Below are 22650 nucleotides of genomic sequence, written 5' to 3'. Positions count from 1 at the left end.
GTAATCAACAACGGACGATTTATCGCCGCCACGAATTCTACTGAATACATCTCTCTCTTACCGGTGTACAAATGATCATCTGAATACCGTGCCAACAAAGTTAAGATCTAGTTGAGAAGAAAAGGGAAAACAAGTTTTCCTTTTCAACCGAGTCACCCAGCCAGCCGAGTACAGCGCCATCTGTACTTGTGTCTGTGATTATAAGAGTGTGTGCGTTCCTCCCCATCTGCACACACCGGTCTCCCAACGCGTTCACCCTTCGATTGTTATTGTTGTCGACCGAAAAGAGCAACCAATAAATAATTAAAGCAGTAAAGAAAAAAAATAATCACCATACACGACCGGTTAATATTCCATCGGGTGAAGGTGAACCGCGCGAATCGAAAATTGTGTTAACACCACCATTCCCCAGCCCGCATCCAGCAGCGTGATCACCGCTCAGCCGAAAGCTTCAACAAGCCTCTTGAAGCGGAGCGGTGGCAGAGAACAACGACAGGGGCAGGGGCAGGAGAGGCAGCATTCGGAAGTGGTTTCTTCTTTTCTGTTGTACCAAGCAACAACAGCAGCAGCAGCAACACTACCAATAAGCAAGGAACCGATCGCAAACCACCACGAGGACTACGCGAACTTCGCGGAGCAGTTTGCGAAAATTCCACCCAAAATTGAAGTATTTGCTAAAAACGTTTGGGAAACAGTTACAGCTTGTGTGGTAAGTTGATCTGACATTTTATTTACGACTATACCTAAGTATATATGTTACTGTATTGTTTGCTGCAGTTCATTTCTGCCGCTGGTGGTGAGCTGAATCAAGTTTTTGAAGGGGGTAGTTTTCGATAGCGTCTGCCAATAAGCCGGCTAAATCTTTGCGCTCGTGGTGCCGGTCGGTGAATGGTGTCCGTCCAATAGCTGCAAAAGGTCGATTCATTGCTATTTTGGGATAAGATGATTTTCTGTTTTTGCATTTTTGTTTCGTTATATCAGTAAGAAGGACTAGCCGATACATTTTGGATGGTTCAAATTATATATATTATTTCAAATATCCCAAATTAAATCAAAACGCCGCACAGTGATTCCTCTCCATACAAAAGATGGAAAAAAAGTCTTGAAATAGAATTCTCGTATAATAAAGTTTCTTTACTCTGATTGACTAGATAGTTCATGTTTTGGAACTATATATCATCAATTTATGATTAACCCGTTTTTAGGTGATTTCTCAATGTATCAGAATTTTACGTTATCAACATGTGATTCGTCAAGCTATACGGCACTTGAGCCAAGCTACTGAATGGTTTGAAAATGGAATACCTCGGTATCGTTAAATTAGTATCTTAGGAAATGATTTTTAAACAAATATACCTTTAGATGAGCACCCAAACAGAAGTATTCTCATTAATATATTACCGTACTCAGAATTGTTACTTTGACTCTGGTTAGTCAAACTACAGAAAACCTATGTTAGAGTCTATGTTTTATCGAAACCTGATTGAAAAGTCTTCAATTTAAGACTATCAGGTATCAGAAGGCCGGCTCCAAAGGCACGTTCCCCACCAGTTGGGAGATTTGTGCCATCGCCATATTTGAGCCTATTTCATCATCTACCCGATGGGAGAGGAAAGGGAAGGGAAAGATGGGAGGAAATAGGAGTGGGATCCCTTGAAGAGGGAAGATCGCATAAGCGAAATGAGAGCATGTAGCTCCATATCGCAATGGGTTTGAACAGCGCCCTAAAAAGAGCACTGCAAAACGCATGAGAGTAAAGAGCGCCTAGAGCTCATTATCACAGCGGGTTAAGAATAACAGAATGTCCTGAAGATTCAGGCTTCTGAATTCAGTTTTACTTAATAAGTGTTTACCAAGTAATTGAAATCGCATTTGCGCAAAAACTGGACAGTTACATATCAAGTAATACAAAGTTCCATAATCGGAGTCACAACTATTAGGGGAAGTGGTGATAAAATGAACAGGGGTGGTAAAATGAACACCGTGCCTTTTATCAAGAAAAAACTAATTTCGATGAATTTTTATCATGCACGGACGATTTAGAGCATAAATATGAGTGTTCGAGTTGATACGTAGGTCAATTGAAGTGAAAATATCAACGAAAACTAAGACTATATAAAACCACGTTTGAAAATTAGAACTGACGTAACTTTTAGCTCGGAAGACTTGAGGGTTTTCAGTGAGGTGAATATCGTTATGATATGATGTCAAATCTGATACATTTAGAATTCTTTTTGAATGGGTTACAATCATTAATGGATGTATTTTCGGTGAGGCAATGAAAATTTTCAGAAATATTTGTTTTGCTCACGTTCTTTGCATGGTGTTCGTTTTACCACCAACCGCTGTTCATTTTACCCACATAGTGCAGGTAAAATGAACATTTGCATCGCTTTTTGATAGCGATGAAAATATGTGAAAATTTAGCTATTTTAGTCTGAATCCATGTCGCTGCTATAGTTTACATCCCTATTTTGGATGTTGTGCGAGAGAACTATACAAATTTCTCGTTTTTCTATCAGAAACAAGATGCTTTCCTTAAGGTGTTCATTTTACCACCCCTTCCCCTACACACAAATGAGTCAGCACGCTGAATATTTGCCATGTGATAGTTGAGTCGGCAGTAGTCTGTCAACGCTCTGACCAAGAGACTGCAATTCTGCTTTGACAGATCGTAGTAGCCTTGGAGCTGGCTCAGTAATGTACAATTTTGTTTGACGACATGACTCCAAACTATTCCAATATTGCTTGTACTGAGTTGCCGCCCAAGAGTTTATCTGAAGCTTCACCCAGCACTTCGAAATTGGAATAGCAGGCTCAGGGCCAATGAAGTCATGCGATTCTCCATCGCGAGCTAGCTCATCAGCCAATTCATTTCCAGCGATGAAAGAATGGCCAGGTACCCATACAAGGTTTACAGAGTTGACTGAATTCAGTTCCTCAATTTGAGTTCGACATGCGATAACAAGCTTCGACCTTGAGTTGGCCGAAGCGAGAGCTTTTATAGCAGCCTGACTATCTGAACAGAAATATAATACTTTACCCATTACGCGCTGTTGAAGTGCTGATTGCACTCCACACATAAAAGCATTTTTCCACCTAAAAAACGGTGCAGTTTCTACCAAGTGAGTAAAACTGGTTCAGCCTTAGCTCACGAGAATATACACCTGCACCAACTCTACCTTCAAGAAGGGAGCCATCAGTGTAACATACTATATTGTTTGATATACTTCTTTCCAAATAGCCAGACGTCCACTCTTCTCGTGAAGGGAATTGTGTGGTAAATATCCTGTAAGGAAAGTGACAAGCAATTGTGAGATCACTTGGAGCAAGAACAATTTTGTCCCAATTCACCAGAAGTGAAAACAACGAAGTGTGTGTAGATCTACGATTCACTGGATTTTTAACAAGTAGATAAAGTACCCATAAATGGTAAGAGCAAGAGAAGCACGCTATGTTTAAGATGTACCGTAAAACGGGGTAATTTTGATAGTTTTTTTCGAAGAAAACTTGAATATTTCTACATGCTGTTTCAAAGAATTACAATTTATATTTTTAAATCAAGTACTTACATCCTAGCTATCGATTGCACTTGATAGATTGCCAAAAGATTTTTTCTGAATGGATTTATAATTTTTCATATAATCGAAAGTCGGTTTTCTGTTTTGGGGTAACTTTGATAATGGAGTATAAATCGAACAAGATTGAATGAACTACGGAACATTTATAGGGCGTTGCATACCTCTAGGCGTTTAACGCTATATGGAAATTTCTGACTTAGATTACAAAAATGGTCCCAGTTTGTAAAAATGGTTTTCGCTAAGAGATATGAGACCGAATTCATGTTCTACTTTAACTAGGCTGTCATGGGTAAGTGACGAACTCATTATGACTTTATCAAATAGTGGTCGTAGAACAGATTGTTTGTAAGCGTTGCAAAGATGCTAAAATCTTGTAAATTTTTAATATTTGCATAAAAATCGTCAAATGCACTTGATTCCAATCAAAATAGCTTTAACATGAAGTGTGATACTAATATTCTTTAGTTTTGCATTCGTTTTTCTTAACTGATTGACAGAAACTTCGTTATTTCGTTTAATATGTTGGGGGTCCCGCACTATCAAAGTTTCCCGCATTATCAAAGTTACCCCGTTTTACGGTATATGTAGTGGCGCAACGTCGAAAAGGGCGTCGAGCGCTGCTGTGGGAGTTGTAGAGAACGCACCAGACATCGCCATCAAGCACATCCTTTGAAGATGGCCCAACTTTGATTGGATTGTTCTCACTTCACCCTTTTGCCACCACACAAGACATCCATATGCCAATATTGGTCGAACAATTGTTGTGTAAATCCATTTGATATATTTGGGTTTGAGGCCCCAAGTTTTACCGAAGGTTCGCCGGCATTGTCCGAAGGCCATGCAAGCTTTTTTTTACTCATCAATGTGAAGTGTCCTGAACGACTGTCGTCATCATGCTTCCAAAGAGAAGAAGTAATGTCTGAAGTGTAATATGTAAATTTGCGAATTCGATTTTTCTTTTATTAGTGCATGGTGTCTGAAATAAGAGAGCATGAAATAAGAGGAGTGCAACTGTCTAGAAAAACAATGTATTATTTCCATCATTGGATACAATGTACGGTATAGGAGAAAAATCGGATTCCACTTACAGATTTTCCTAGTTTTCAGCTTTGAATAAAAAGGAATACTATCCGGCTGTGTGAAAAAACATTCACGTGAGCTTGCGACAAGTAAAGGTGCCTCGAATCCATATTTGGGGATCTACTGCCAACATTTCTTCTTTCAATATCACGATATTCATGTTCTATCACACATGGCCATCTAAAGCAGTGGTCCTCAGCCTAACGGACTATACGGGCCAACTTAATGCTTTCAAATCATAGCGCGGGCCGCAAGATAAGTTAGGTCGATAAAAATATTATTATTTTAACTCCTTCACTAGCAGCTCATTTTTTTACCACAAAATAGATATTGATATCGCGATGTTGTAAAAAATGATTGATGAGCATTGGGGTCATGCACAAATTACGTCACGCTCCAAGGGGGGGGGGGTTCATGCCAAGCGTGACAAGCGTTACAAAGTTTTCGAAGGACTCATACAAAAAACGTGACATAGGGGGGGGGGGTCCAAAAAGTCGAAATTTAGCGTGACATAATTTGTGTACCATCCCATTTAGGTTTCTCCTGAATCATCATTTTAGCTGTATTTTATTTCAAAAACTTGAAATAGAGTGTTCAAGAAAATATGGATTTGTTTTTTTTTATTCCCTTCAAAATTCTCGATTTTTCAAAAGGAAAGGGGGTGGTTGACATCAAAGAAAGTTAGTATTTGTATCAGCCTAATGATTAATATTAATGACTCCACATTAAATTGAAAAAATCTATCCTTAGCAAAGCTCTCTCCAGGATAATATCATGATATAACACAGAATAGTACAGAAAACTATTTTTACGAAGCTCATATAAAAATCAGAACACAGAACTACAGAAACCTTTTCACGCGTTGGAAAAGTCTTGAATTTACAATACAATTGAGATTTTTAGAGGATGTTCTGTTCTTTCCATAGTTGATTGAAACAATCTATTTTTCAGTAATTTTTGATAGTTATTCAAATGTTCAACATCGAAAATATTCAAACAAATCCGCTTTGATTTTAACAACCAACTTTCTATTAAAATCATGCGGGCCACATTATAATAGAATTCAAAATTCGTTTGCGGGCCGCACAAAACCTTCTCTAGGGCCGCATGCGGCCCGCGGGTCGCACTTTGGTGACCACTGCTCTAGGGATAAGGGGGAGTTACGGCTCATACAAAAATTGACAATTTTTCATACAATGGGGGGAGAGGGGATCAAAAATTTCAAATTTCAGCGTTACGTAATAAATGGACACTGCCAAATTGTAAACATGAGTACAAAATTGGAAGTAAAGTGACCTGACGTCCTACTTTTCACGGGACAATCCCGCATTTGAAACATTCATCGAAGATAAATGTTTCTAGAGGAGTCCTTGTTGTAGAACTTTTGCAGTTATCGTGTTATAAATGTACATATGTTTTGAATTCACTCATAATTTAAAATTGTTTTTGTGATTATTTCTCGTGACGACTTGTAGATCGTCGCAGTTACTTCAAACCGTTGTGGTGTCTTCTACAGAAAACACCACAACGATTTGAAATAAATGCGACGATCTATAAGTATTTTTTTTTAAATCGTCGATGCGAGATTTTATTTTGCGATATGCATAATATTATACATTGGAAACTTATAACGATCGACAGCTGTCAAATAATTGTTTGAGCAACAGAATAGAAATGTATTGTTTTATTGATAAATTATTTTAAAAACAATGAATTCCTGGTAATTTTAATAATAGTTTTATTGCGTTGTTATCGTTTTCACTTCACTGTTAAAAAATCCTCTGAGAGTCGTACTCAGGGTAATGTAAGAACCCTTCCCAATACTCTGCGGTAATCTAGCTTGAGCGTCTGTAATATCAGGATCCCATTAGAATCTCGCTCTAGATTGTTTTAAAATTTTAAGGACGCTATGATAATGATGTCTAGGATTTTGCTAAAATTAATCTGACTGTTCTGTCATGAACCCATTTAGATTCATGTACGAGTTATTTTGGATTATGTAATAATTATCTTCCCTTAGGGTGAAATTCCACATAATTCAAACTTCATGAGTTATACAATACTTTTCAACTTATCAATTTCATAATATTTTCGGTGCTCAAAAGTTATTTTTGAGGGCCTAAAAAAAATTAAAAAAAAATCTGCAAACAAATTATCTTGGGAATTATTCTGAATTTCTATATGGAGCGATCTCTGGATAAATGTTTGAAGTTATCCTGTTAAGTATTCTTTGTGACATTCTATGAAAATCTCATGCAAAAACCTGGCAAATTACACCTGAAGTTGATTCTGGCACCTTCCAAATCAATCGTAAATCTGAATCGCGCTGATGAAAAGTGACCTACATGGTCCCAGTCTTATCGTATCGCTATTACAATGCTGATTTTGCACTTCCCATTCGATATGTCGAACCTTACGGTCAGCTAAATGAATTCACTGCCGACAGAGCTCAATTTGTTTTTTTCCTGCATACCACCACAGAGGGAAGTCTGTTTTTGACGCGTTACCCACGTAAATGCACACACGCAGCGAACTGGACTATCGAAATTCATACATTTTGCCTTATGAAAGATGGAACGGTTATCGCAATACGAACGCTTTATGTAGCGTTTTAGCATCATTAATTACCAAGGCGTCGAAAGGCGCGGGGTGTACGCACGAGCCTATCGATTGCAAGGTCCTTGGTTTGATTCCAGGCTGCCGTCAAACTATTTTTGTTTTCAAATTTCGATTTCATAAGGTAAATTTATGAATTTCAACCCGATTCCTTGTGGCGAATTTTCATAAGGGGTTCCTATGTTTATCGATAGTCCATTTGCCTGAGTGCATACCGATGCGATGGATGGCCGGACGAATCATGCACAAAAAATTGGCACAATGTTTATTTTTAGTTCCACGCGACTAACGAGCGAATTATTTCGCGTCAATTCCCTCGACGATGCCGTGGTTTACCTTTTCTGTGTGTTTGGTGGTTTGGCACCACCTGCCTTCGAGCGCCATTGTAAGGTACCTTACTGTGTGGTTGTACTGAGAGTTTTTTACACTGCCGTGCACAAATTTGAGGTCACCATCCTAAAAGCATACGTAAGTGTTTTGTTCATATCTCTGTGATTACATGTCTGATTAAAACTCTCTATAACTCATTCCATAGTGAAAGTTTTGAAAAAATGTCTTAATTTTAAGTAAAAATTTAGCAAACAAAATTCCAAAAACTGTTTGGTCAAAAACTCCTACGAAGTAAGATTAACTAATTGCCTTTCGAATTAGCCATAGAGAGTATTAATCAAACATGTAATCACAGAGAATTGAACACATCGCTTTTGTATGTTTTCTAGAGGGTAACCTCAAACTTTTGCACAGAAGTTTACTTCCAAGACCATTGAGTTGAGCCGGTAATTAACCGGTATGAAATTGACCCTCCTAACCTCGACATGTGCACATGGGTTTTTGCGGGAGATGAATGCAACGCAAGCGACAACATGACGCTTACCGGCTTTCTCTGGTTAGTGATTTTTCATCGTCTGAATGATCGACACTTGTTTCGATCGAAGCCAGATCTCATATTAGACACTGCCACCCACTTCACATGCACCGCAATTTCTCAGCTGTCATCTTATTGATTCAGGTTAAATTCTGTTTTTTTTTTAACGGGTTTTAACTTTCTTCATTATTAACATTTCAAGCATAACATTTATTTATTATATATAGGCGTTTTGTGTTAGGCAACACGGCAACACTATCATTTTAACTTGGTGAAGCTTTATTAAGATTTCATCAACATTCTGCTAACAACATATTACATTTAATTTCTCGTAGCAGTTCAGAATTTTTATTGAATCAACTTAACCTAATTTAACCTAAAAAGTATAACACATCTATAGTGACAGTATCAGATTGTAATGATTTTTGTGCAAAATAATTTTTTTTTCTCAACATTTGTTATATTTTAACATTGGATATTCTATGTAACTCATTAGTACTATCCAGCGAGGGAGCTTCAGAATCATTTTCCAAATGTTATTTCGGATTTTCTGCAGAGCTTTCTTTCTGGTATTACAGTAGCTAGTCCATATTGGTACAGCATACAACATGGCTGGCCTGAACATTTGTTTGAAGGTCAGAAGCTTGTTCTCAAGACAAAGTTTTGATTTTTTGTTAATAAGTGGATACAGACATTTTATATATTTGTTACATTTGGCTTGAATTCCCTCAATGTGATTTTTGAAAGTTAATTTTTTATCTAGCATGAATCTAGGGCTCATCATAACTTCATCTCACCAATTTATTAGAACCCCTCTCATCGTGACAACATGTCTACTTGAAGGTTTCCAAAAAATGAGCTTTTGGTTTATGTGGGAATATAATTAGTTGAGTTTTGGAAGCATTAGGAGAAATCTTCCATTTTTGCAAGTATGAAGAAAAAATTATCCAAACTTTTATACAATCGACTACAGATGACACGGAGACTTCGTCCTTTGGCGGAGAGGCCTTTGTCATCCGCAAACAAGGATTTTTGACATCCCTGAGGTAAATCAGGTAAATCAGATGTGAAAATATTGTATAAAATTGGTCCCAAAATGCTGCCTTGAGGAACACCAGCTCTTACAGGAAGTCTTTCAGATCTGGAGTTCTGATAATTAACCTGAAGCTTACGATTTGACACATAACTTTGAATTATTCTAACAATGTATGTTGCAAAATTAAAGATTTTTAATTTAACGATCAAAACTTCATGCCAAACACTGTCGAATGCTTTTTCTATGTCTAGAAGAGCAGGACCAGTAGAATAGCTTTCAGATTTGTTGAAATGGATCAAATTTGTTACACGTAAAAGTTGATGAGTGGTCGAATGTCCATTTCGGAATCTGAACTGTTCATTGGCAAAAAATGAATTTTCGTTGATGTGGGCCATCATTCTGTTCAAAATAACCTTTTCAAAAAGTTTACTGATGGAGGAAAGCAAACTGATTGGACGATAACTAGAAGCTTCTGCAGGATTTTTGTCTGGTTTCAAATTTGGAACAACCTTAGCATTTTTCCATGTGTCAGGAAAATATGCTAATTGAAAACATTTGTTAAATATATCATCTAAAAATGATAAGCTTCTTTCTGGAAGTTTCTTGATGAGGATGTAGAAAATTCCATCATCGCCAGGAGCTTTCATATTTTTGATTTTTTCAATAATAGTTCTCACTTTTTCCAAATAAGTCTCCCGGGCATTTTCGAAAAAGTTCTCTTGATTGAGAATATTTTCGAAGTCCTGAGTAACTTGATTTTCAATTGGACTAGTAAGTCCTAAATTAAAATTGTGCGCGCTTTTAAACTGCATTGCAAGTTTTTGAGCTTCTTCACAATTAGTTAGTAATAATTTGTTTTCCTCTTTCAATGCCGGTATTGGCTTTTGAGGTTTTTTCAAAATTTTAGATAATTTCCAAAAGGGCTTAGAGCCAGGGTTCATTGTAATAGGCTGTTTTTCATCACGCCAATCTGTCATTAAATGGCCTACTTTCCTGCACTGAAGTATGCAGTGCGGGAATAGTCATTACGTAACTGAAACCAGTGAATTATTACATTACGCAACGTTTTCTTTGAACGTATTTTGATTTCTTTCTGCAAATCCTGCCATATTTTTCTTGAAAAGTTAAAATCTTTGGCTTTTATTTCGTCCAAAAAGATTGCAAATTGGTCGAACGGTTCAGAAGTTATAATTTTTTTCAAACTAAAAATTAAGCAAAATCGCGATTTTTCTGGTCACCCTATTTCGGAAATGGTCACCCTAATCAAAAAATCAAAAAACACGTGTATCCTTATTTTGGATAAGGAACAAAATAGCAAATTTTCGCGGAATTCGGTGACCCACTAGATCGGTTTTTCATGGAATGGCTGATATATCTTCAATAGAGTCCTGGGCCAGCCATTTAAAAGTTTTTGAAAAATTCTTCAATTAATTTGTCGCAGAACTTTCTACAGTAATCTGACAATTTTTTTTATCTTTATTGACAAGAATTTTGGCCAGATGGACTAGTTCATCTCGGGACCAACGTCTTTAATTTCATCCGTCATAAGTGACTTACTCGGGGATGGGATTCAATGTAAGAGGTGTGTATTTTAATCAGTATTCCAGGTCCGTCCCCGCTCTGTCTGATGTAACAGGATATTGTTATTGATCCTACTATATGTTAGCAAGTATTTTTTGGAGAATACAGTAAAAATCATCCAAAGTAAGCACAAGGAAGATTTCAAGTAATTCATCCAAAATACACTATGAGTGTTGGAGATAATACCGTGTACCCCCGCTAATTTGAACGATATCTCATGCAAACCATCGGGGATCATATTTAATTTGAACATCTAGTCACTCTAAAATCGTGTTTCTGGCTACCTCTTTCACTGTTTTGTTTTGATTCTGCGTTCCGTTCCACAGCGTTCCATCTCACTTCACTCCGTTTTATATGCTAAATGACGTTTAAATCATTTTTAATCTGAACGATGTGCAAATTAGCGGAGTACAGATTAAAAAGTGTTCAGATTAAATGTGGTGAAACCAACGGGGGTACCCGGTATGTTAAGGATACTGCTGCAAATCATCAGGAGTTGTGTGGAATTTTACTGTAGATATTTGGAATAGTTTGCTAGAATTATAAAGAAGAATCAAGCAAGAACCTGGATATACACCGCAGATCTCTCTCAAAAAACGCTAAGAAAATCGTTTTGAAACAATATGGTATTCATGACAAAGAGTTGACATTGCATTTCCACGTATTATGAAAAGACAATTATCGTTTCTTTTATGAATGTTACATCACATCATTTTCATTGTATATTTTCTTCTTAGCATTACGTCTCTAATGGGACAGAGTCTGGTTCAATGAGCACTTTCACAGTTATTAACTGAGAGCTTTCTTTGCCAAAGCGTCAATTTTTGTATTAGTATATCGTGTGGCAGATGCGATGGTACTCTATGCCCAGGAAGGTTAAGGAAATTTCTATTACGAAAAGATCCTGAACCGGACGGGAATCGAACCCAGACACCTTCAGCATGGCTTTTCTTTATATCCGATGACTTTATCACTAGTCTAAAGAAAACTCTATGGTATATCTGTGATTGCGAAACAATAAATTAAAACATGAAATGAGCTCACCCATTCCTAGCTTGAGCAACCGCAAGTCATTACCATTTTCGTCAATTGAGAAACACTTGCCCAAGCTCTAATGAGTCAATGAAATTGAAAACAGTAGTGCACATCTGGCATGACTTGTGGTTTAGCCGTTCGATGCGGTTCGAGCACCTTGTAATTACGCGAAATTGTTCTCTTGGTAGTCATCCACGTTGAGTTCGAATCGTTTTGTGTGCTGGGATGAAAACGCATCCATCAGTATTGAACGTTATTAAGCCTAATCTAGTTCGATACTTCAAGGTCATGCCAAAGATATTTTTCACAATTTGCATCGCTATTCAAAGATTGCGCTTTGATGAGCCTCCGTCTGTTTTATCGATTTCAATCAAAAACCAATTCGTTGCCCTGCCTAGCTCATATCTATTTTCCACCCATACGATTTGAAGTGTGAGAATGGCGTGACGATACGTTCTACTACTTGGAGGGCTATTTTTGGTCTGACACGAACTTTTCGCCCTTTATCCGGGAGGTTCGATTTTAAAAGCTTCAGCTTTTCAGTGTGCATCTCTGCCAAGTGTGGAATGCAAAGCCAATTCGCTGATATCGCCATCTTTTGCCTTTTATGGCTCTAGTTGTTTTTCTGTCGTTATTTAAATAGAATAATTGCCGGCACATTTCAGCTACTATATCTGTTGATAGAAGCAAACGAAAATACCTTACACCAGAGGAGGACGCAAGTATGCACGGATCATCGCTTTTCCGTGATGCCCATACTTGCGGTCGGTGGATGGATGGGGTTGGAATAATAATATAATGCCTTATAAATATAGTACAAGGTCGCATCAAATTCCATCAACAGCTGCTTCTGGTAGACTTTTGTAGCCAAGTTTGGCATTTCTTAGAAATGAACAGGTCTTGCATACCTTAGCTCAGCTGGTTTGAAGCTGCCTTGTGAGCGAGCTCGCTGTGTTATGGGCGTTTATTTAATTACGCTAAGCTGAGTCAAGACACAGCAAACAGCATGCGGCGATATATCGATTGTTTACAATTACACCCGGTCGTTCCTCAACGATATGGCGACGAAGATTGCGTTGCAATGCTTTCTTGACTTTTTTTATGGCAACAAGTTTCATAAAAAAATACGAAATAAATTATATCGTGTTCTATGGTAGTTTTCATATGAGCCATTCTCGCTGAATCCAGGCCGCCATCGGCACCTATCGTAAGAATTCCAATTTTATGTCACTAATCGCTAGTTTTCGATAAAACATAAGGATGGTCCTTTCGGTTTTCCTTAATTGGCGGACCCCTCGTGTACTAGCTAGCTAAACAGTTTGCGAAAAAGCCTATTTAAAAAAAAAAGGCTACTTCTTTACGTGATATGTCTCATATTTCCCTAGCAACACATACCAAACTTAGTGGCATCGTATAGAAAAAAGATATAGCTTTCATATAAAGTAGAAAATATTATGAAAATACTTTCGCATAGAAAATATAGCGAAATTGTGCAAATTTATTCGTCATTCCGGAAGTCAAATATACAGTTGTTTGTGGAAGCACTTTGGCTCCTAAGCTTGGATCAATCGCGTTCAGTTCGGACCAGGATGGTATTAGAACATTAAGTAAAGGTTAAGTTTGTCAATAAAAATAAATATTAGCAGGGATGCCAGTTTAAGGTGCACAAAACAGATACTGTCAAAAATGTTCCACGGTGTGTCACAGTGTGCCACGGAATGTGTCATTCTCATGAAGTGTGACTAGCGTGGTGTAATTTATACGCTAGGCACACTGTTCTAAGCGACTCACACATTGAAGCCTGCAAACATACTCGACAGCTAGTTAACTCGTCAGCTGTCACTTCCACCTCCCTCGTGACCGACCCCACCTCGCACCCACTGGCTACTTAGATTTATGAACCTCCCTCCAAGAAACCTTGGGTTATACTTTATCGAATAATGAAGGCACAACATGGTGTCCGTGTCTTTTTGCAACATTGTATGGCGGACCACCTTTTTGAATCCATATACAGTCGACTGTGGAGACATCTCGATATCTCTCCCTATGTCGATGATTTCATAAGTCCCTTCAGACTGCATACATTTTCACTCTCCATATCTCGATATCCCCATATCTCGATGTGTTTCTGTTGATATTTCGTTCTCAATTTTCTCTCCGTATGTCGATATGACCAATATCAAAGGTTACTAGACCAAAGTTTTGGGATTCAAAACAAATAAGGAGAGCAAAATGACGTACGTTTGTGTATAAATTTCTTGGCAATGGAGTGTTTTTCAATCTAGTATTCATCAAAAAATTGTTCTTTGTCTCAATATCTCCCTATCTCGATGGTCCCTTCGATATCAAGTTGTGGAGAGGCGACTGTATATTCACATGAAATCTGACAAACGTCAGAAAATGAATTCCATGAAATCTGACATAAATTTATCCAGCATTTTATAAAAATCATACTCAGGATTCAATTTCGGATTTAGAATTATGCATAAGTTTTTGTGAGAATCATGACCAAATATATATTGAAATCCTACTTTGGCGAATTTTTTTGTCAGAATGAAGCAAAAAAAAAAACAATTTTGGTTTCATTAGTCAAATTTTTGTGTTCAACCCTATTTCTTGCGGCAAAATTTCTATGTTATGCGAAACTTCATTTGCCTGAGTGTAGGATTTTGTTGTAACCTTTGCAGGGATTTCAGAAAACTACGTATTAAGGTGAAGAAGAATCGAAGCAAAATGTCAAATTTTCAAGAACACAAATCTGGAGAACCGAATACATATTTAAGCTGAAAACTTAATCGATTGGTCACCACCAGCTAGTGAATAATAGATCAAGTTTTCAGCTTAAATGGACATTTGGTTCTCCAGATTTATGCTCTTGAAATTGGAGATTTGGCTTCGATTAATCTGCACCTTTAATTCTACGAAAATCCTGGCTGGAAATCTATGGAATCATGTTAAAATTTCTGTGAAAATCCTGCCCATCCGTGACAGTCGTTGTCAGAACTTTTTGAGAATCCTCTTCAAGATTTTGTTTAAATCCTGTCAATTTTTTTAATGCCAAGGAAATAAAAAAGGTAAATTCTGAGAGAGAGGGGACAGCTCTTTGACAGTTTGCAATTCTTGGGTTATGCACAATGGTCAAATGAACATATCTTGATCAAAATCATATTCACTTCTTGTTGTACACTATGGAAAAGGATATGAATATTAAAAAAAAATCAATAGAAGTTAGCCAACCCATAACTGTACTTTTTAAAATGTGAGATCATCGAAAAACATCTTAAATTTTAATTACGTTCACTTAAATTTAGACGGATTTTCACGCTCTGCCCTTCGAATGTGGGGGTTTTCCAGTGACAGTTGATGACAGGTTCCCTTGTCTTTTGAGAGCTCGCAATCTAAGCCAGCTGTCTCCTCTCTCTTCAGGGTAAATTACTCCTAGGGGTTATTGTAATCCATTTCCTGTGAAGATATTAACCGATGATTCCGTGAAATTTTCTATGAAAATGTAACCTTTCAGCGATGACTTCTGTCCAGATATCATTTATTGAATGTTGAAATTTCTGCCAATCTCACATTTTGTATAAAAATAAATTAAATTTGAAGATATTTTAGAAATAATTGATCTAGTATACTCGACTGGAAGGATTCCAACTGTGATTTTACGGCTTTCTGAGCTACGCTGACAATTTCAGGTCAATCGGACCATTAGATGCTAACAACCCTGCAAACTTGACCATTTTGTATGAAAAAATGGCAATGCGTATTTTGTTCCTTGACATTCACAAAAACAAAACAATTACACAAAACCAATTAAATTTACACTAGTGTTTACTAATGTTCGCACAATTTACGCATTTTTTATGGGAAATACTATGAGTACTTTTAATATTAGTGAAGTTCATAAATACTGTTGATAATTTGAAGCGATGACCAAATGATAAATCCTTAGAAATCGCAGAAAAAATTTCTACAAAATTATTAAATACGAAGTTTTGAAGGACCGCGATTATTGTAATTAACATTTGTTCCCTGCGACAACAAATTGCTGGGCTTCCGTAGATCCCCCTTACGCCACTTACCAGAAAAATCTTAGCCTTACCTATGATGTTTAGTTGAGATCTACTTCAATGCTTCAATGATATGCAAAAAGGAGTCAATTTCATGTGTGTCACCAACTACACCCTTTCCAACGAAAATATCAAACGAAATCGTTTCTAGCAAATACCCGACAATTTTCCTCATTTCGGCACAAGCGTCTTCGCTCGCCTTGCAAATTATCTTATTATCGCTACTACTCGCACCGCACCGCCAATGCCTGCAAATTATTCGCAAAGTAAACGTCAGAGTAGCGTGCAGTAATTCCTATTATCAAGATGTGCAAACAAATTACAATGATTGCTGTAGTAACCTACATGTGTGTGCTGTTTGTTGTGTGAGCAGTTTGCAACAACCTTCTGAGAAAGATGATCCCGGTGTCCGCGGTTTGGTACATACATGCACACGCATTCCCGTGGCCGCCGCCGCACAGTGGTTCCCTTAACCTGCAGCTCTCACTTAAATGGATATTATTGACATATTTTTTGCTGTCCCAACTGGAACAAAGTCTGTTCCTCAGCGTAGTGTTCTTATGAGCACTTTCTCAGTTATATCCTGAGAGCTTTCTTTGTAAATTGACCATTATTGCATATGCAATGCCTGTCATATGAGGCACGAAAATACTCTATGCCCAGGGATGTCGAGAAAATTTTCTGTACGAAATGATCCTCGACCGGCGGGATTCGAACCCACGACCCTCAACTTAGCCTTGCTAAATAGTTGCGCGATTATCGCTACGGCTATCTTGGCCCTTATTACAGTGACTCTTAACTTTATAAAAAATCCCGTCGACTCAGTTTTCTTTCAATTGTGTTGAAAGATTGGCCTTTTCTTATTTGAAATATTTGCAGCAAATAAGAATGTAAAATTTTGAAGTCATTTTTTATATTCTGTCCTCCTTCGAGCCACTTTGCGCCGTTGTTGTTTCAATGGGCTAATGTGGCAGCAGTCCAGACAATTGTATGTAGTAAAGTACAGGAGGTCGAGTCAAGATAGCGAGACTGACTCAATCTAACTGAAACTGATTCATTCCGCAGCGTGCCGGTCGGTACCCATAGTAGACAGCTAGGTGGATCGCAGATTACTGACCGATGACGACAGAAGAAGAAATGAGCTCGTTTACATGCACTAGGCATTATAAGTATACAACAAACTCGGGCTGTAATTACTGCGGGCGCTAATCTTCGCTACGTGCCCACTATCACACAGGCCGAGGATATGGGGTCGCATTTCCCAGGGAGTAGGAATCTCAAACAATCGATGTTTGCGAAATATTATTGAGCTATTTACTTCTCATTTGGTTTCATTTTCTTACAATAGTCTACACAGCGCAACAAAAATGACAATTTTGCTTGTCTCAAGGATCAAATTATGTGTCTCTAGTAGATTTGGGGTTGCTGTATATGATGCCGTTCTCAGAAATGTTCCAGCACGTCACAATTTTTAGCTACACTTTTGCGGAGACGAACCAGCCAACGGCTGAAAGTCTCGATAATAAAGATAAAAAAAAAAATTATCGAGCTTTTTTGTGATCTAATACACCAAACATGTAATATATGACTTGAACTTTTAATTCAGATATAATTTGGTTGAAATCGCACGATTAAATTACGATTAAATCGGTTTTTACAATATGCTTGCAGTCTCCATACAAAACTCTTCATTTATCTTATATGGCAAAATACAATACTTTTTGAAACCATCAAAAAATAACTTTTGAACATCGAAAGTATTATGAACTTTGTTGATAATAATTGTTATACACATATAGTTTGTATTCTGTGGCAAATTGAGCGAATAAATTGCCATACAAGCTGGCAAACTTGCATGCAAGTTGGCTGAAATAGTCAAATTTTGCATTTTCAACAGCCAATATCTCAAAATCTAGACGTGCTATGATATTTCTGAAAAAAGCAATGTATTCAGCAACCTTTATTTAAGTAAATAGTGGTATTTTGGTGCTTGTGACAAAAACGTGTTCCGCAGTGCTATCCAAGCAACGAATGCCATGACACCTAACAGCGCTTTAGTTCACCCTGCGTACAAGTATGATGATATTGTAGAGCCCTGTATTTGTCATATGATAGGTAATACATGTTTTCAATACGATTGAAAATTGAAATTGTTTTCATTAAAACCATCAATTACGCGAAATACACAGCGAATCAGATCATCAATCCAAAACTACCTCTAAGTTTAGCATCCTTATCGCTATTTTCCATCTACGTTCCAGCAATTCACACGTGTCAGTTTAAATGATAAGATAAAGTAGCAATTAAATCAGATCGGGCCCCTGTCAAAATATTTATGATCACGTTTTGCATCGGGGACCAATTTCTTCGGTATCTTCCTGCAGCGTAGTACCTATGTACTCTATTTCGGGACAACTTGTCCGGTTCGAAACAGAAAGAACGAGTTTGGTCCAACAGAGAGCTCTGCAGTGGCCGAGATAAGGTGCGTTACCTTCAGAAATTGTGTATTTGTTTTGACTGGCAAGGTAATTGATTTTTATTTCGTCGCAAAGTGACATGCTTCATAAAATTCTTTGTTTTTTTTTCGAAATAATGAAAAAAAAAACAAAAGTCTATTTCAAATTTGGGTAAATATGCTTTTCCTTCAACCAATAATCGCTGAAAAGGTTGAGGATAGTTTGATGTTGATTTCAATACTACAAGAACAAACAAGTTTTCTCACCATTGCAAAAGTTTTGAATAATTATCAAAATCCACTAAACTCAAAAACCGACTCAATCTCATTTAGAAAGTTTAAAAAAGAAGATAATAAACTAAGGAGCTAGACCAAGTCTCCGTTTACCGTAAATATGTATCAAACATGCGTTATTGATAAGAACAACTGTTGTTTGATCTCAGCAGATAGTAAAACATTCCGTTTATTAGGCCTGTGATTCATATCATGCGGACGGCCTTGATAATTTATTTCGATGATTGTTCGCCTTATGATCCTATCGTAATACTTTTCTTGATGATTAATATTCAAGAGTGTGCCATTGCGGTAGACAGAAGTGTAGTATTTTGTCTGAAGAATTGAATATATTTTTGGAAATCGAATACAGACTTTCTGTTAACATGTAAGTTAATAAAACTCAATAAAATTTTTTACTTCGATTATGGTTGAAATGCATGTTGCCGTGTTGCGGCTTTGTAATTATTTAACTATGGGCGGTATGAATATAATGTAGTAATGTTGAAATTACTACAAAGCTACTGGTAGTCAGCTTCAGAGGTTTCTATCCATATTTTGAGATGGTTGAATTGAATGAAATAACTGTCATTTGAGTAAATGACATGGGAAAATAATGTCAGCATTGATATTTCGGAAGGTATTTTGAGATTCCCGTAAAAAATTGGCATTACAATAATTATGTTGTTTCTTAGGAATTCTTGAATGTCTGTGGGAATTTAGGTATTTACAGAGTATTACTGAACTTTTCATGAGACTTTTGATATTCAAGATTCTTGTAAATATATAAAAAATATCGGTATTTGACTCGATTATTGATCTTTTGAAATTGTTTTGGTATCTTTGAGAAGGTATGTTAGGTTTTTGTAAGAATCTATGAGATTTTCGAATTTTTGAATCTGAAAAAATCCAGTAATTCTATAATTCTATGTTGCTGTAATCTCAAGATCTCTTCATGGGATACAGATTTCTAGCTAAAATTTCAAAATTCTCAGAAAAATCGTTGATGTCAAATCTTTATAAAATTCACATGCACATACACTACAAAACGTGTAAAATTACACAATCTTCATGAATTTGCGTCCATGCTCGATTACGCGATGTATAGCGGGAATGTAGTAATATTCATATTTTCACAAGATTTGTCTTCTAAATGAGCGATAAATTTGGCGTTCCCTTTATTTGCATGATTTTATTGATTTAACGCAGCACTCTGAAAGATTTTTTCTTAACGTGTAGCATTCTTCTGCACTCTGAATGCATGTTTTTTAACGTGCAGCATCAGCCACTGCTCATGTTCGAAAGTAGTATTTACTACACATTCGAAAGGTTTTTTTTTCTTACCAAAAGTGTAGTAAACTTTGAAGATTTTGTTTTTGAGTGGATGCTACATGTAGTAAAGTTAAGCGATTTTTATTCATACCACCCAATGAAAACATTACAGTACTGGACAGAATATTGGTCATTTTTCACACAATGTGGTCAAGTTTGCAGGGCTGGATTTCGTATTCTAGTAATCCGATTGTAACGAAATTTTCACCTCCGATCAGAAATAACATGAAGTTTACTGCACTTAAAAATCACAATCTTTGAAATATAAACATTTGAGTTATTAGAAATCTCCCATTTTGCAAAAACCTGTAATGGAAATATGCAGAGCACATTGCGCTTGTTTCTTCCACTTCAGAATTATTTTTTATTCAACATCCTATCCCTTTTGTCAAAATTGTAAATTTGCAATAACTTTAAAGTTTGTTTACGAAAAGTTTCGAATTTCCAGCTCAAAAAATTTGAGGTTAGTTGCTTACAGACTGTGGTTGTAATTTCAGGCAGCCGAGATACATGTCTTCAAACTTGAATATTTTGTATGGGAAATGACCAATTCGTAATTTATTTTGTCCAGTTATTAATATCTTTCCGCACTAGTTAAATTATTATTTCGGTATGTTTAAGTGTCAAATCAACATTATTTTTGGAATTATCGTAAGGAAATCTTATGTTATAGTGTCATTTCCCCCTTGGCAATTCGTCATTTTAAAGTAATGTCATACTCAGTATTACAACGACTCCAGACTTTAGGTGTGTAGTATATATGATAAAGCTGCCTATGCTGTTTTAGTTATTTTTTTAATGAAATTAGGGTATCGCGGGGCAAGATGGGTAACAGGATAAAAGCAGGAGATATAAAAAATCTTGTTGAAATTCAAATTATTATAACTTTTTGAAAAATGGATGCATCTGACAGCATTCTAAAACAAATTCGGTCTAGTATAAGTAGTTTTCTTGGTCATACGTACTAGCTTTCGGACACCGAAGATGTTTCGGATTTGCTGAGGTTATGTCCAAATCACATTTTTTCTGTCGCTTCTTATTTTGTGCGGTTTGAAGTTGTCGCTATAGATGTTTTCAATTTTTACAATGATTTACAAGTCATGAAATTCATAAATTGATTGGGTCAGGATATCAGGACCACAAATCATGGTCCCTGGAGTCATAATCATGGTTTATCAGAAGCGTGACAACACCAAATGGTGCGCATTGCTTCAACTCTTTTGTATTGATCGCTTATAATTCAATATGACAAGTTAGTAGTGTGATAGAGTACGTGGTTCTCAATTAGTAGGTTTTTGGTTTGAATCTCGTTCTGGCATTTTTCATTTATTTTTATGTGTTGCGTTACGGGAATTTGACTCATGATACCATGAGTTCAAACCATGGTATATTTTCATAAGATGGAAACACTCCGTCATCATGATATCATGAATCATAATCTTGATTTTGGATTCTGATTTCTATTCGCGTAGAACCAGTTGCAAATTGAATGCCGGCAGACGCCTTAAAATTCGTTGTAAATTTTCAGAAACATGGCCATTTCCGTAAAACTGATTTCGGAAAATAAGGTCAGTCACGTTTGTATTTCCAATCATGTATATATTATCGGAAATTATATACAAATGAGCATCAAACTTCAAGATGATGGTATCTTGAAAGTATTCAAAACCATTAGATGCACTTATAACTCTAAAGTAGGATCCGGGTGCTCTGGGGGCTGAGTTGCAGAATATCAGTCATATCAACTGATGGCTGATGTCCTAAAACTATCAATATTACTATCGAACTATCAATATCATTTTGATTTGACAACCAACAGTAGTGAAGCGGCACCACCCTCTAGATCATAATCTCTGCAGAATGAGTGATCGCGTGGTAATTACCGTTTTGATTCATATTACGGACACTTAAGGCTTCAGTAAACTACAACTAATCGAAACACATATAAATTGAATCGTTCTGTTTGGAATCTTATCGTAATCGAGCCTCTGAAACACTTAAATTTCAAATGCTGGGTAAAGATTCGGATTTCACATATTGAATTCTTTAAAAAAAAAATGATGTTGATTCCGGACACAACCAAACTTTTGCTTCATATTCCGGACACTTTGATTCGAATTCCGGACAGCTCTTGAAAAATACTATTAGAATAGTTGAATCATTAATTAAACGCACTAAACCACTAGAAAGACGTCAAACGAGTTAAGCATTGTAAATTTCCATGGCTTGCTATAGAAAATGTTTATTAAAATCATCTTTTAAATTGGGAACTTTTTCACAGCAAATTATGAAACATTTCGAGTGAAATCTTTCCCATACAAAGTAGAGTGTCCGGAATTTGAAGCTGTCTGGAATTCGAATCAAAACGGTAGTTGCCATCCATCCAAAGCACTGTCAAAAATATAGGACTGATCAATTTCCTTTTTTTATCTTAATTTAAGGCTTAATTTAAGGCTTAACTTAATATGCCAGTGATATCCACATTCTATCACCATCAGTGCACTGGTGATGGAATAACCAGCATGATGTTGATGGTATACAGAATGATCTGAGTTGTATCGCAGTCGGCCAGTCGAAATCAGCTAATTTGAAGCCTTGATAGCAGTGCTAATGGTAGTAGGCTTGAGTTTTGGCGAAAATCACGTGGCAAGTTCGAAATTGTGAATCTCATCAAGTAGCCTATGTTGGGTACATGAATTTTCTAAATCAGGAGTGTCATTGAAGGC

General features: G+C 36.7%; 1 protein-coding gene across 1 annotated transcript in view; it reads left to right on the top strand.

The window, feature by feature from the left end:
- Positions 1–371: 371 nt before the first annotated feature.
- Positions 372–22650, top strand: part of LOC110676126 (protein FAM13A) — a 64910-nt gene continuing 42631 nt past the window's right edge. Inside the window, 1 exon segment of the mRNA XM_021842779.1 lies at positions 372–709. The gene's annotated coding sequence lies outside the window, so the exon portion shown is untranslated.

The sequence above is a fragment of the Aedes aegypti genome, chromosome 2 (assembly GCF_002204515.2).
Source record: "Aedes aegypti strain LVP_AGWG chromosome 2, AaegL5.0 Primary Assembly, whole genome shotgun sequence".
Lineage (NCBI taxonomy): Eukaryota > Metazoa > Arthropoda > Insecta > Diptera > Culicidae > Aedes > Aedes aegypti.
This window is presented reverse-complemented; position numbering and strand designations above follow the sequence as displayed.